This window comes from Arachis hypogaea, chromosome 20 (genome assembly GCF_003086295.3).
Source record: "Arachis hypogaea cultivar Tifrunner chromosome 20, arahy.Tifrunner.gnm2.J5K5, whole genome shotgun sequence".
In the NCBI taxonomy this organism is placed as follows: Eukaryota; Viridiplantae; Streptophyta; class Magnoliopsida; order Fabales; family Fabaceae; genus Arachis; species Arachis hypogaea.
The window spans coordinates 30659144-30676096 of NC_092055.1; positions in this window are offsets into that span (position 1 = coordinate 30659144).

The window sequence follows — 16953 nt, forward strand, 5'->3', positions numbered from 1 at the left end:
CATTCCACAAAGAAATCTAAGTTGACCATCCATTTCAAGCAAACCATATTCAAGTGGAATAAGAAAGCTAAGGGATATGAATTTTACCCACTTGAATGGTGTAAAGGATGATGGTGACTTAGGAAGAGAGATCTCCCCACACTTTGACAATGTGAGGTCCACTCCCTTGTGCTCTTCTTTGGTTACCTCCACCTCCTGACAAGCATCTTCCATGTTCACCTCTTGACAAGGTTCTTCACATTCAATCACTTTCTCACCAACCTCTTCTAGCTCTTCTCCATCCTTCATGTCACAACTTGGAGGTAATGTGAAACTTATCTCAACATCAACCTCAATTTTATTGGAAGAAGACTCCTCAAAATACAAAAAGATCATGTGTTGGTGTGGAATCATCATCAAGAGGAAGATTTGTTGCTTGCTCAACTTCTTCCAATTCTTCATCATTCACCATATGCTTTGGAGGTTGTGCACTGACAAACCACTATTTTATGGTTTATCTTGTGCTCAATTGAGTGGTTTTTATCAAATCTTTGCACACTTATTCATACTAATCGCATGTTGTGCATTTTCCTTCCTAATTCTGTGCTTTGATTGAAAATATGCTTCTTTGGCCTTAGATTTGCTAATTATTAATCCTCTCTTATTACCATTCGATATCTTGATATGTGTGTTAAGTAATTACAGGGTTTATAGGGCAGGAATGGCTTAGAGGATGGAAAGGAAGCATGCAAAAGTGGAAGGAATACAAGAAACTGAAGGAACTGCTAAAGCTGTCCAGCCTGACCTCTTGGTACTAAATCGACCATAACTTGAGCTACAGAGGTCCAAATGACGCGGTTTCAGTTGCATTGAAAAGCTAACATCCGGGGCTTCGCAACAATATAAAGTTTTTTTATAGCTGCCCCAAAGATAAGCGACGCACACGCGTGGATCACATGCACGCGTCACTTGGCGAAAACTCAATCCACGCATACGCGTGGACGACGCGTACGCGTGACAGTGCCGCAACCTGAACGTATCAGAAATCGCTGGAAGCAATTTCTGGGCTATTTTTGACACAGTTTTTGGCCCAGAAAACATAAATTAAAGGCTATAAAGTGGGGGAATCCATTCACACAATTGATACAACATTCATTATTCACAATTTTAGGTTTTAGATGTAGTTTTAGAGAGAGAGAGGCTCTTTCCTCTCTCTTAGGTTTTAAAATTAGGATTTCTTTTACTTTATGGTTATTACTCCATTCCAGGTTCAATGTTCCCAACTTTAATTTATGTTCTCTTCTATTTTTAATTATTCTAATGCTTTTACTTGTTAATTACTTATGTTGCCAAATTGGCTTATGAACTCTTCATGTTAGATTTGAATGTTCTATTTAATATAATTTGAGGTATTTCATATTTATGATTGTTTTATTCTATTTATGATACTTTCAATTTAATTTAGATTTTTCTCCTTTTGGCTTTGGTTAAGTAATTGGTAACACTTGAGTTGTCAAACTCAGCAGTTGATTGAGAATTAGAAATTGCTGATTGATTTGGATTCCTCTAAAGCTAGTCTTTCCATAGGAGTTGACTAGGATTTGAGGAATCAAATTAATTAGTCCACTTGACTTTCCTTTATTTAGTAAGGGTTAACTAAGTGGGAGCAATAAACAATTCTCATCACACCTGATAAGGATAACTAGGATGGGATTTCCAGTTCTCATACCTTGCCAAGAGTTTTTATAATTATTAATTTATTCTTCTGCCATTTAAATTACTTGTTCCCTATTTCAAAAAACCCAAAAACATACCTTATTCCATAACCAATAATAAATCATACTTCCCTGCAATTCCTTGAGAAGACGACCCGAGGTTTAAATACTTCGGTTATAAATTTTATTGGGTTTTGTTACTTGTGATAACCAAAGTTTTTGTACGAAAGGATTCTTTGTTGGTTTAGAAAGTATACTTACAACGAGGATTTATTTGTGAATTTCTAAACCGTCAAAAGTCCGATCGTCAAAATGGCGCTGTTACCGGGGAATTGCAATTGTGTGCCTTATTATTGGTTATTGTAAATATTTTATTTTGCTTGTTTATTTGCTTTTATTTTTGTTTTTAATTTTTATTAGCTACTATTAGCTCTCACCCCCGTCGCTTTGAGTTTGGTTCCAATGTTGTTGAAAAGAATGGAAGCTATAACAGGAATATGCATCAAGGTCAGAACAATCAAAGATGGAAGGAGCCACGAGGATCTAATCAACCCTTTCGGCAACAACACCTTCCAAGATACCATGGACAACGACCATTCTACAATGCATGCCAAGACAATAGTTATGGTGGACCCCTTCGTGACAACCCACCTCCACCAGTTTACTATGGTCAAGAGCCATTCTGAGGTGCGTACTAAGATGATAGATATGGTGGACCCCCTTGTGGTTACCAACAAGCCCCATCATACGCCTATAAACCACCTCCTCAACATAGCTTCGAACCACCATACTCACAAGCCAACCACAACCATTCACCTCCATATGTCCCTAACCCTTATCCACCCCAATTCCAATCCAATTATTCCCAAGAACCACCACTTCCATATGCACCATATCCATGTCCATCGAACCAAGAATCACAGGATCGTCTCAAGGACTCAGTAAACCAATTTCATGCAACCCTTCATCAATTGGAGCAAGCGATAAATCGATTAGCCCCCAGTACAAAGGAGACACTAGAAGCTCCGGTGGATAGTAAAGAGCATGACTTTGTACTGGAACAAATAGAGGAAGCTGAAATTATCAAGGAAGAAGAATTTGTTGAAGACTTAGGAGACGTTGAACCTCCATGGGAATCAAGAATTGTGGAGAATTCCGCCCAGAAATTTGCAATTGATGCTAAGGAGGATAGTGCACAACCTCCAAGGCATGTATCTTATGAAGAACTGGACGGAACAAATCAAGAAGCAAGTTTCCTTGGTAATGATGATCATGAATCAAGCTCTCCTAGTGATGAACTTGCATCCGTAATCGAACTCTTTGAGCTAGAAGAATCTTCTCCAAGTGAATATGAGGATGATGTGGAGGTAGACTTTTCTCAACCTCCAACTTATGACTTGAGTGATGAAGAAGAAATTGAAGACTTTGATCAAGACGAGGTTGCAATTGAAGAGGTCTGTCAGGAAATGGAAGAATTCACAGAGGAGCTCAAGGGAATGGAGCTGGAAATCACCTTGCCAAAGTTGTTGGAGACCTCTTCCCCAAAGCCATCACCATCCATTCCTTCATTCAAGTGGGTGAATCTCTCATCTCTAAGCTTAATTAGCCCACTTGAATATGCTTTGCTTGAGACGGATGGTCAGCTTAGAGCTCTTTGTGGCATTAAGCGTAAGAGGAAGATGGTTAGTGGTTGGAATTGTCATGCAAGGTTCAATATGGTTGCACACTCCAAATCTAAGTGCAATGGTTAGTATCAGTCTCAATTGAATGGGTCTAGGCGGCTGTTTGGATGCCTTAGTGAGAATTCAGATTGCTTACCACCCAGATGGAATCATCATGTTCCACTTGAAGATGGGTGCAGAAACAAGATTTGGGATCCAGGCATACATGAGGATCAAATTTGGGAGCTCAAAGCTTGTGAAGAACTCCATCAAAGCTTGAGAAATTTACTTGGTATTGATAGAGCTTATTGGAAGTCCAAGCATTGGTGGCAATTTCAAGATGAGTTCAAGCACAAGCCACCATGACAAGGAGCTCACCAAATGTCCAACTTAAGGACTTGAACTAAAAGTGCTAGGTGGGAGACAACCCACCATGGTATGGTCATTCCTTTTCAGTCTTAGTTTTATTTTAATTTGTTTTATTCTTAGTTTTATTTTATTCTATTTTTCTTAGTGTTCATTCATAATGTCTGGATTAGCATCTGCATTTTGCATTCTGCATACTGCATAAAAAAAAGAAGGGGGATTGACGCGCAAGCGTCTACGACGCGCATGCATCGTTTGTGTATGCACAACCAAATAGAGAGTGGCGTGAGAGACGCGCGGGAGGGGTGCGTGAAGCACAAGCCACCCCACGCATATGCGTACCTCACGCGTATGCGTTCCCTGCAGAAAAGTGCAACCCACGCGTAAGCGTCAGCGACGCGTACGTGTGGGGATGAAAATCGGCGTAAAAAGCACCTGGATAGAGAATTATGCTGCCCCCACGCTCGAACTGTGCTAGAGGCACAAGTTCATCCACGCATACGCATCCCTGACGCGTGCGCATCCTTTTGCTTCCAAGACCACCCACGCGTACGCGTGGGCGACGCTTACGTGTCACATGGTTAATGTAGTTTTCACGCGCACGCGTGCCCTGTGCGCGCGCGTCGCTTCCCGTTTTTAATTTCCGTCCCTTTTCTTCTATCTTCTCTCATTCTTTCTTCCTCCTTTCTTACTTTCTTCTCCTTCATCCCTTTAACCTCTTATCCCTCTTCACTTCCATTCTATTTTGTTTAATTTATTTGCATACTTTCATTCATTATATTTTATTTTGGTGCATATTTTTTTTCTTTTCTAAATTCATTATTTTACCATTGGTGTTAAATTTTTTTATTCAACTGTTGCATCTTTTCTGGTATTATTTTGGTACTTAGTGACTTGTTTTCCACTGTTGGGTAATATTATTTAAGTCAATGTTGATCTTTTATTGTATTCCTTTTGCATTGACATGCACCTATATTGTCTTTCATTACCCACACTCTCTCCCCCATTTGTTGCAATTTTTACACTATTGATATGTCATTTGCTTCTACTATTTTCTCACTTGCATGTTGTAGTTACCATGTAATTGAGACCCTCATCATTTGACATTAACCCAACCATATCTTATTTGTTTCCTATCTTTGTTTTTGGGTTACTTTTCTTCTTTTTCCTCTTCTTTCAGGATGGCCACCGAGGAAGGGAAACAGAAAACTTTTATATGGGGAGACAAACAAGTCCATCTACACAATCCTTGGAGAAAAGCATCAATTGTAGCCACCCGTCCACTTGCATATCTTAGCATGCACCGAGGACGGTGCAATCTTTAAGTGTGGGGAGGTCGATACCGACTTCCGTGGGTTAGTTATTTCCTTCTCAACACCAATGTTTTATTTTCTTTGTTTGTTCATTATTGCATTTGCATGTTTGATTGCATATTTGATTGATTTTTGTGCATATTTTACCACCACTTGGTTAAAGTAATATTTTCTTTTTTCAAGAAACCTTTTTATAACATTTCACTAATTTGATTTAAAATTTTTGATAAACTTGTTTGAAGGAATATTATACTGGAACATGGTTTAGAGCTCGAACACATAAAGCCAGTGAGATTTTGAGCCTATTTGATTGGTTGCATTTTACCAACCAATATTGTGTTTTAGTGTGTATTTTCTCTCTCTAAAATTGTGATCTTTGTCTTGCTTAATTCTATATTTCCATTATTTGATGTATGCATACACTTATATGATAGAGGCCTTTGTTTCACTGAGCTTACATACCCATATGGCCTTACCCTTTCATTGTCCCTTGCAAACCAATTTTGAGCCTATTATACCCCTTTGTTCTTTACTTTAGCTCATCACTAACTCTAAGCGAAAAACAATAATGTCCTTAATTTGAATCCTTGGTTAGCTTAGACTAGTGAGAGTGCTCATAAATTAAGTGTGGGAAAAAGTGGGTTTGGAAACATTGGTTTAAGAATTGGGTGTTATATATCTTTATGAAAATGTGAAAAAAATGTTTAGGACATATTCATGCATTCAATAATTTAATCATATGCATTGAGAAAAATAAAAGAAAAAAAAGAAAAAAGAAAAATAGGCATATATAAAAAAAAAAGAGAAAAAAATAAAGAGAGAAAAAGAAAAGAAAAAGAGCAAATAAGTAAAAGGGGACAAAATGCCCCAAAGTAAATGGTGAAAGCAATGCATATGTACTGGACTCGAAATTAGGATGCATGAATATGTGGAAAACATAGTTAATGGATAGTTAGATGTTGTATTATAATTACATGGATTGTCTTAAGTTAGGTGGGAAAAGTTTAAGTTAATTAAGGATTCAGATTTTAGTCTACTTAACCAATACAATCCTACCTTGACCCTAACCCCATTACAACCCTTAAAAGACCTCTTGATTTGTGTATTTGTGCATTAAATTTCTGTTGATTGTTAGATGAAGAGCAAGCCTTAGAAAGCAAGATTAGTAGAGAATTGAGAGAATTGAACCTTAAACACCTGAGCGATTAGAGTGCATACACTTCCAGTGAGGGTTCGATGCTCGATTCCTTGTTCCCGGCTTTCATGAGCTATTTTCTTCTGCAAGTCCACTTCTACTTTATTTTGTGATTTGAATTAGTAAAATCCAGTTCATATTCGTTCTTGAAGGATTTGTTTACTTTTAACCAAGTAGGAAAAAGCATTCTGCATTTAGTTGCATTCATAGGTTGCATTTCATACATTCTACCATTCCTCTTCACTTTCTTATAGCTTCTCTTGAGCTTAGCATGAGGACATGCTAATGTTTAAGTGTGGGGAGGTTGATAAACCACTATTTTATGGTTTATCTTGTGCTCAATTGAGTGGTTTTTATCAAATCTTTGCACACTTATTCATACTAATCGCATGTTGTACATTTTCCATCCTAATTCTGTGCTTTGATTGAAAATATGCTTCTTTGGCCTTAGATTTGCTAATTATTAATCATCTCTTATTACCATTTGATACCTTGATATGTGTGTTAAGTGATTACAGGTTTTATAGGGTAGGAATGGCTTAGAGGATGGAAAGGAAGCATGCAAAAGTGGAAGGAATACAAGAAACTGAAGGAACTGCTAAAGCTGTCCAGCCTGACCTCTTGGTACTAAATTGACCATAACTTGAGCTACAGAGGTCCAAATGACGCGGTTTCAGTTGCGTTGGAAAGCTAACATCCAGGGCTTCACAAAAATATATAGTTTTTTATAGCTTCCCCGAAGATAGGCGACGCACACGCATGGATCACATGCACGCATCACTTGGCGAAAACTCAATCCACGCGTACGCGTGGACGACGCATACGCGTGACAGTGCCGCAACCTGAACGTATCAGAAATCGCTGGAAGCAATTTCTGGGCTATTTTTGACCCAGTTTTTGGCCCAGAAAACACAGATTAGAGGCTATAAAGTGGGGGAATCCATTCACACAATTGATACAACATTCATTATTCACAATTTACTTGTTCCCTATTTCAAAAAACCCAAAAACATACCTTATTCCATAACCAATAATAAATCATACTTCCCTGTAATTCCTTGAGAAGATGACCTGAGGTTTAAATACTTCGGTTATAAATTTTATTGGGTTTTGTTACTTGTGACAACCAAAGTTTTTGTACGAAAGGATTCTTTGTTGGTTTAGAAACTATACTTACAACGAGGATTTATTTGTGAATTTCTAAACTGTCAAAAGTCCGATCGTCATGCACCCTCCTTGACATTGCTTTCAAGATCAATGGAAGAAGGCTCAATGGCATCTTCGAGGTGATTTGTTAGTGTGGACAAGAACTCATCAATGATTGAGTCCAATTCTTGATCAACCTCTCCTAATTCTTCAACCGCTCCTTCCGACTCAATTATCTCAACTTCCTCCTCTTGTTGCAATTCTTGCTTCAACTCCTATTCTTCACTTTGAAGCTCCAAATTCACTCCCTCACTATGATCCTTGGTTGATCCTCCACATTTTTCAATGGGAGTGTCTTGAAATATATGAGCTTAGGTAGGAGGTCATGCGGTTAGCGGCTTCAGTCATGGTAGCCAACATGGTTTCTAACCCCTTCTGCTCCTCTTCTTGCTTTTGAAGGCGGGAGTAGAGATCTTGTTGTTCTTGCATGAAGGATTGGAAAGCTTCATTCTCCGAAGGTGATGGTGAGAATGAGGGTTCATTGTTTGGGAGAAAGGGTTCATAACTGGAAGGTAGTTCATCTTGGTAAGGGTATAAAGGTGAGGTATCTGGAATTGATGGCTTTTGAGAATATTGATGTTGGAATAGTGGTGGCTCTAAGTATGGTTCATATGGTTGTTGGTATGGTGGATATGGATTAGGATCATATGGAGGTGAATGGTAGTATGGGGCTTGTGAGTAAGATTGTTGAGGACTATGTTGAGGGAAAGAATTATATGCATGTGGTAGTTGTGGTTGACAATCACAATGAGGGTCACCACATCCATTAGGTTGGTATGCATTAGGAGTTGCATTATACTTATAAGAAACCGGAGGAGGTTGTTGCCAAGTAGGTTGTCTATACGCTTGAGGCTCCTCCCATCTTTGATTTCCAAATCCTTGATGCAAACTTCTATTAAAGCTTCCATTTCTTACAACATAGTTTGAACCAAACTCATAGCCAAAGGGATGAGAATTCATAGTGAAAAGGAAAAACCAAAATAAAACTATTAAGAGATAAAGAAATAAGAACCTAACTAGTGACTCAAACAAGCTAACAAACAAAGAGCAAACTATTCACAATATCAACATATGTACAATAACCAATAACAAGCACACATCGTAATTCCCTGGCAATGGTGCCAAAAACTTAATGTAAGGATTTATGTTGATCTAGAATTCCTCAATAAATTGAATCACTTCATTGCAAGTATAGTCTAGACCAACAATGGATCCTCCATCAAAGTTTAATTTGGTTGTCACAAGTCCAACCCAATAAAAATAATCAAGAATATTAGTCCCGGGTCATTCTCCCTAGGAATTACAATCGAGCACTCAATTATTGGTTATGAGTTTCAAGGGATTGGGTTGATAAGAAGGTGAGAAATTAAATGGCAAGAACATAAAGAAAACAACTAAGGAAAGCAATTTCTAAAAAGAGGCATTCATGGCAAGGATTGAGAATCAAGACTTTCTATCCTAGTCATTAATTATCATACAATAGCTAACAAGAGTTAATCCTATTGAGTCATCTCTAACATCGGAAGAAAGTACAATGTTATCTTCATATTGAGAGAAATTCAAATAGGACTAGTTAATCCCAATCCATATGTAATGTTAATGGACGCAAGACTAATTAATCACTTTAGATCACCAATCTAAATTGGGTATTAATGACTCAAGATTGTTCAATTTCTCTTTCCAAGCCAAGAATGCTCAAAAACTACTTTAAACCTAAGGCAAGCATTTTGTCAAACACTTGGAAGGCATAAAAGGAAAACATAGTAAATTGCAAGAAATAGTAAATCCTACAACTACCCAATGCAAGAAAATGACAATAACAACTCAATTAAACACTAAAAGAAACATAAAACATCAAAATTGCATTAAAGAGAATCCAAATCCAACAATAGTGCATGAACATAAAAATGACATAAAAGGAAAATTAACAATGTAAACTAAGAGAACAAGATGTTGGAACAAGAAATTGAAAGGAAAACTAGATGAAAACAAGAATCAAAACCTAAATCTAGAAGGAAATTAAACTAAAAACCCTAATTTCTAGAGAGAAGAGGGAGCTTCTCTCTCTAGAACTAACCTAAAGCATGTTTCCTACACTACCTAATTGCTCCCCCTTCGTTCTCTCTTGAATTCTGCATCAAATAGCTTCAGAAATGAGTTGGGTTTGGGCCTGGATGGCTCAGAAATCGCCCCCATCATATTCACTTTAATGAGGTCACGTGACCAATGTCACGCGTGCGCGTCGCGTTGCAAATTTTCTCCTCACACGTACGCGTGGGTGATGCGTGCGCATGGCCTTGAATTCTCCAAATGCTTATTTATTCATGAATTCTCCACTTTGCATGATTTTCTCCTCACTTCTTCCATCCAATCCTTGTCTTATAAGCTTGAAATCACTCAACAAATATATCAAGGCATCAAATGGAATTAAAGTGAATTGAATTTAGCAATTTAGAGGTCTAAAAAGCATGTTTTCACTCTTAAGCACAAATTAGGGAGAATTACAAAAGCATGCTATTTCATTGAATAAATATGAGATAAGTTGATAAAATCCCCTAAATTCAACACAAGATAAACCACAAAATTCGAGTTTATCATGTAGGCTTATCAGATGTGGTAGCTGGTGCGCGGAATTAAACTTTGCACAACTGAACCAGCAAGTGCACTAGGTCGTCCAAGTAATACGTGAGTGAGTCAGGGTTGATCCCACGAGGATTGTGATTTGAAGCAACCTATGGTTATCTTGTAGATCTTACTCAGGTGGATAAAAAAGTTGGTTGGTTGTTTAAAATGCATAAAAGTAAAATAAAGATAACGTTACTCAGTTGATGGTGAATGCAATGATAAGAGGATGGTTAAGGCTTCGGAGATGCTTTATTCTTTTTGATCAATTTGGTTTTACTGTCTCCTCCAACTGTGAATGACTTCTTCTATGGCAGGCTGTATGTGATCAACGCCTTTCTTGAGAGGTCGCCGATTCTCTTATAGTGCTGAACCCCAGGGTTAGTGCGGATCCAGTTTGATTGAGGGTGAAGCTCCTGCAGTTCATTCCCCTTGATGATCTTACTCAAAACACCATAGACAAGGTCGAATCTTCTGGATCAGAGAATGCTGCACCTTTGGTTCTAGCCTCTACCACAAAGACTCTAATCTCCCCATACCTCGGCTGAACTAGTGTCTTGAGAAGTCCCCAACAAAGTCGTGGATTAGCCGTCTAAGAGATGTATAATCAAGCTAGTGGTTCATCATTGTCCGATGAAACACTCACTCTGAACCCATGTAGAATGAGATAACCTTGTGCCAGTTCAATGCATTCATAATGATGAAGAATGAAGATACATCTTAGAATAGAGAATCAAACATGAATTGAAGATAGAACAATAATACTTTTATTAATCCATAAAACTCAGCAGAGTTCCTAGCATTAACCTAGGAGATTTAGAGACGCATACTGATAGAAAATATAATGAAAGGTGTAAAGTGTTTGGAAAAAGTGATCAGCTCCCCTAAAAATATAAAATTTCTCAAATAAATACTAGACTAATGACTAAGGATTACATAAGAAGGGTAAAACAGTCTTTTAGTGCAAAAATCTACTTCCGGGACCCACTTGGTGAGTGTTTGGGCTGAGAAAAAGAGTGAGCCACGTGCTAGGAGGGCTCTAGGCCGTTGAACACTGACTAGGGGCACCTTCTTGGGCATTGGACGCTAGTCTCTCCTCCCTTGGGCTTTGGACGCCAGAATAGGGCAGATGGCTGGCGGTGAACGCCAGTTTTGGGCCTTCAATTCTGAAGCAAAGTATGAACTATTATACATTGTTGGAAAGCCGTAGATGTTAGCTTTTCATATCTGTTGAGAATGCTCCATTGGACTTTTGTACCTCCAGAAAAGCTCTTTCAAGTGCAAGGAGGTCAGATCCTAACAGCATCTACAGTGCTTTCTTTGCCTCTGAATAAGACTTTTGCTCCAACTCCTCAATTTCAGCCAGAAAATACCGAAAATTTCATAAAAACATACAAACTCAAAGTAGAATCCAAAAATATGAATTTTACACTAAAACCTATGAAAACTTAACTAAAACAAAACATACTAAAAACTATATGAAAAAGACACCAAAAAGCGTATAAAATATCCGCTCATCAGCAGCCATCAAATCTTCAGTATTAGGCACAATTAGTGAAGTGATAGGAGCTGCGGTGACCTAAAGCAAGAAGTGAAATGAGGACGAAGGTAATTAATGAGATTAAAATCAGCATGAGACATCATCATCATTTAAGATCTTCAAGATAATGTTATTTTTAATACGGAGGATGTGAGAATATATGAAAAATAACTGAGAAGCAAGTTGACCACTGAGGCTAAGGGCATCGACATCATTATCTTCCGAAGAGGAGTTACTCACTGGTTTATCACTAGACGAGTTGCTCTCATTTTCCTCTTCATTATTCTGAGAGACTACCGGTCTGTCAAGGTTGTCATCGGATGTATTTGATGTGTCATCCTTATCATCACTATTTGAAGATGTTGACACTGCAATTGGTTCAAGTCTTCTTTTTACCTGGCGGCTTGAGTAATTAAAACTGAGTTTCTTTTTTCCTACAAGCCTACCAGAAGTCTTTCTCAAAGGAAGATTGGCAGCAAGTGAGGTAGTTTTTTTCTCTATAAAAAATATATAATAATAATAATAAAATAATTAAAACAGGTGCCATTATGATATTCTTAGAAGGCATTATGCATGAAGGAAATAATATTAATAATAACAACACAGAGAAGAGCATAATTTTTTGAATTCAAATGAGCAAATAATTTAGTTGTAATTACCTTTTTTGACGATTGATTCTCTCCTCACTTGTTGCATTACAAGAGCAGTGGTCATCCTTTGACAACAGGTACTAAAAGTGACCTTAATGGAAGAGTAATAGGTCTTCCACCAAGAGAAGTATGACTATATGGTCAACAGACAAGGTTTAAAAGCGAATAGGTGGAATTTATTTTTCTACGAAGCATTGTCCTTCTGAAAGTTTAACAGATCCTCTAGTGAAGTAGCTTTGATATGCAAAGTGTAACTGCCCAGACCACCAGCTAGCACAATATTGTCCGCTTTGGCACACAAGGCCTCACGGTTTTGTCTTTGACGATAGGGATGATAGCCGAAGCCCCCTACACTCACTCGTCAAAACGCGTCATATTAGGGAGAGGTATCCACACCCTTATAAGGCATGCTTGGTTCCCCTCCCCAATTGATGTGGGACCTTACAATCCACCCCCCTAAGGGAGCCCAGCGCCCTCGCTGGCACATCGATCTGAACTCCAGCTCTAATACCATCTGTAACAGCCCAGACCACCCGCTAGCACGATATTGTCCGCTTTGGCATACAAGGCCTCACGGTTTTTCCTTTGACAATAGGGATGATAGCCGAAGCCCCCCACACTCATTCGTCAAAACACGTCATACTAGGAAGAGGTATTCACACCCTTATAAGGCATGCCTCGTTTTCCTCCCCAACTGATGTAGGACTTACACAAAGATTGAGACTCTTGAAGATGGTAAGGAGATAGAATGGCTTGAGCTAACCCAAACTGTCTAGAAACGTCATTTGGCATGTAGACTACTATTCTTAGGTCATCTTCACCTGGAAATCCAGCAAAACATAGTTGGAGAGTCAAGAATTGTGACCAAATAGTGATACTTTCCTTTTGTGAAATCTTAGCTGGGGTAAGAGATCGCGTCAACCATTTCGGACCAGTTTGACAATTAGCAAAAGGAGTTAAATTAATGTTGTAGTCTTTCTCTGACAAGTAATAGAAAGCACGGAAGAAGTGTTTCATTTTATCATGTGAGACCATCAATTTGTCAGAAAAAAACTAAGTTGAGCAGATGGTGTCCTGCAATCACAGAATCTGTAGGACCTTTTTGGGTTAAACATGTAATACCCTAATATTCAAATCCTTATGCTCGAGTCATAAGTCAATGATATTACGGTGGTACGACTCTCAGGTGGATTTTTAATAAATAAATATAGGTAATTTCGAAAGGAGTATTAATCGAGAAGCCTGAAAAGAGTAGAAATAAAATCGCGAAGACGTATCTCTCACGTTTCGACAACAAAAGATAAACCGTGAAGCCGAAAACAATATACGGACAAGGCATATAGGAGATTAAGAGATAGATAACAGATAGATATATATAACATAAGTAAGTAGCTACTAGTCGCGACCCGCGAAGTTTAGGTCGGCTAGAGTACATTATGAAATTAGTTGACAACAGTATATCCTAATCTCTCCCGAAGGAAACATGAGAGCCTCTATAGGCAAATTCAAAGAGTTCAATACATAATATAAACTTTCCAAAACAAAGGTGGAGAGATTCTAATCAAAACACAAAGTAGAGGAAATAAAGATCTTCGCCGTCTCTCAGACGACCCACAACTCACTTCTGAGCACCTGGACCTGTATCTGAAAAACAAGAGATATATACGGAATGAGAACCCCGGGCCCATGGGTTCCCAGTACGGTAAAAGTGCCAAATAAATTCAATGTACTGCAACAAAAACTCACTAAGCATCCTAAACTTCTTCACCAATTATTCATCCTAGGTTCTCACTAATCCATGAATAGGCAACTGTCATAAGGGAGTGCTAAATTCAATTCATGTTTCACATGTTTTCCAACTCGCTGACTCTTCCACGAATCAGACTCAGAATCATAAGCAAAACCATCACCAGTTGTTCTGCCTCAGCAGTTCTATATCAATACATCATCATGCAATCGCATTATCAATTCATCCCATCAAGAACAACCCTCACACCCACCGACACCAGCATGAGGGGCCTCTCAGTTGTACAAACACAAGCAATACAGGCAAGTAATACACAAACATGATACAAGTAGAACAAGTAGCATATAGTCAGGTAACATGGCATATATGATGTAGAAATCCAAGACAAATGGCAAACCCAAACAATTCAAACATATGCAAATGATGAATGTCTGCCCTATGGCTGATGATATCATCTGTCGGTTATATAGCCAACCCGACATGTCCTGGTAGCTAACCATTGGACAGAAACACCCCTTGCGGAGCAAGTAGGTTTGAGCTACAACCCCCTTGCTACTGCCCGCTCAACCCAGAGCCAGTGAAATAATCACTACTGCGGCTACTACCCAGGCGGGTGTCTAAAAGCTCAACCTGGAGCGAGTGGATTCACCACTACTGTCACTACTACCCAGGCGTCGCAATCTCTGACCTGGAGCAAGTGGGACGAACCACAACCCTTGCTACTACCCAGGTATCTCAAGCATTGGCCCGGAGCAAGTGGGACGAACCACAACCCTTGCTACTGCCCAGGCATCTCAAACATATATTCATTCAATCTCAATTCATATTATCAACATTCATTGTTATCAAATCTCAAACATTAACTTGGAACAAGTGGGACGAACCACAACCCTTGCTACTACCCAAGTATCATAAATAAACATTTATTCATAATCACCCTTCATTATTATCAATCCTCAGACAATGACCCGGAGCAAGCGGGACGAACCACGACCCTTGCTACTACCCAGGTATCACAAATACACATTTATTCAAAACCCCACGATTAAACTCGTTTATCATAATCCTCCTTTTCCGTCTCATACCCGGAGCAAGTGGATAACGCCACTGCCTACTACCCGGGGTCGCACATCACATTTCAATATTTTTTCATTATTATCCATTTAACATATTCATTCATTAATCATATATGCATTTATACTCAGCCATAAACAATAATGGCTTTGCCGTAACCCGGCAATAAGTCAGCCATCCGGCTCATGGTCCAATCAAGAACGGGCCATTTATCAATAAATATAGCCCTCCGGCTCATGGCATACACGGTACTTCCACCGTCATCCTCCATATCTCATATAATCATCTTTGATCATCATTGATCATAACTTTTCCCCTTGCTTCACTCGCAAGTTACCACATCCCCTAGCTCATTGCTAGGCATATCAGAATGATTTAATACATAAGAGGTGAGATCGGAGGCTTAGAAGTATGAGATTTGGCTTTTAAAACTCAAAAATCAACTTTGGCATGAAAACAGGGCCACGTGTACGCGCACTCCACGCGCACGCGTGGATGGCCACAAAACTCATCGACGCGCAAGCGTCATACGCGCGGACGCGCGGGTTGAAAAATAGCCAAACGACGCGCAAGCGTCAGCCACGCGTACGCGTGGGTGCTCTTGCGCCCTAGGCACAAAACTGGCACAACTCTGGCATAACTCTCGGGAAAATAGCTGGGCATTTGGTGCAGCGCATCAACGCGCCCGTGCACACCACGCGCACGCGTGGATAGTGCCTTCTTGAAGAACGACGCGTACGCGCCAAGTGCGCCTACGCGTGGAGGGTCATTCTGCTAAAAATTTTCTAAGTTAAAAGCTGCAGAATTTACAGATTCAACCCCCAATCTTCCAACGGACATAACTTTCTCATTTTAAATCATTTTTCACCCGTTCTTCAAACGGCATGGACATCTCAGATCCAATTTCATTTCTAAACAGATTTGGCACAAAACAGAGATCCGTAGTCCAAGTTATGTCCCGTCAAAGTATGCCCAAAAACCATATTTTCATACAAAACCACTAGGTGCCATTTTCAAAACAAGCCATTTTCAACTCTTTTCAAAATCAACCAAAACATGCCAATTTCAACCCTTTTTGAAATCAATCAAAATGTACCAAAATCCACATCAAGCCATCCTCAACTCACACATTGACACTTTACCAAAAATTCCCAAAACCACATCTAACCATTTTAACACTTCTCAATCAAATGGCTAAAGGACAAACACAATATCATGTCATACATCCTTCCTCATCCCAATTTCCAATAATACCATTTCCAATCAACCATCATTATACGTAATCAATATCATACTCACTATCACGTGATTTCACCTACAAATCAACCTTAATCATTCCCCAAGCATATATCACAACATACATATCTCTAATGCATCATCATACCATCAAGGCATCAATAATCATAATCACATATATGATCACATAATATATCTCAACCGAACCAAACATACCTCGTCTACATAATTTCACCCAAAATTACCAAATTCCACACTTCAACTTCTCAAACCTTATTCTTCAATAACCAACCTAATCATTCATATATTCATTATCTGAAATTCATCCAATCACTTGTGCCATCATACAATGCACACATCGACTTACCTTTCTTACCTCTTTCCGGCCTCCGGCCCAAAATTCACGGCCTCCGGCCCAATTTTCACAATTTAAATGCATAAACCACAAATCAATACTCATTACCCAGTACATCAAATTCTCAATACACCAAGCATACAAGGTCACACAATTCTCAACCCAATCATTAATTCACATTACATATCAACTATGCATATTAGCACCAACCATTTACACAATCCAAACTTAATCCTAGGGGCATCTAGCCTAGGAATTCTCATCACAACACACGGTACTTAAATGAAACTTAAA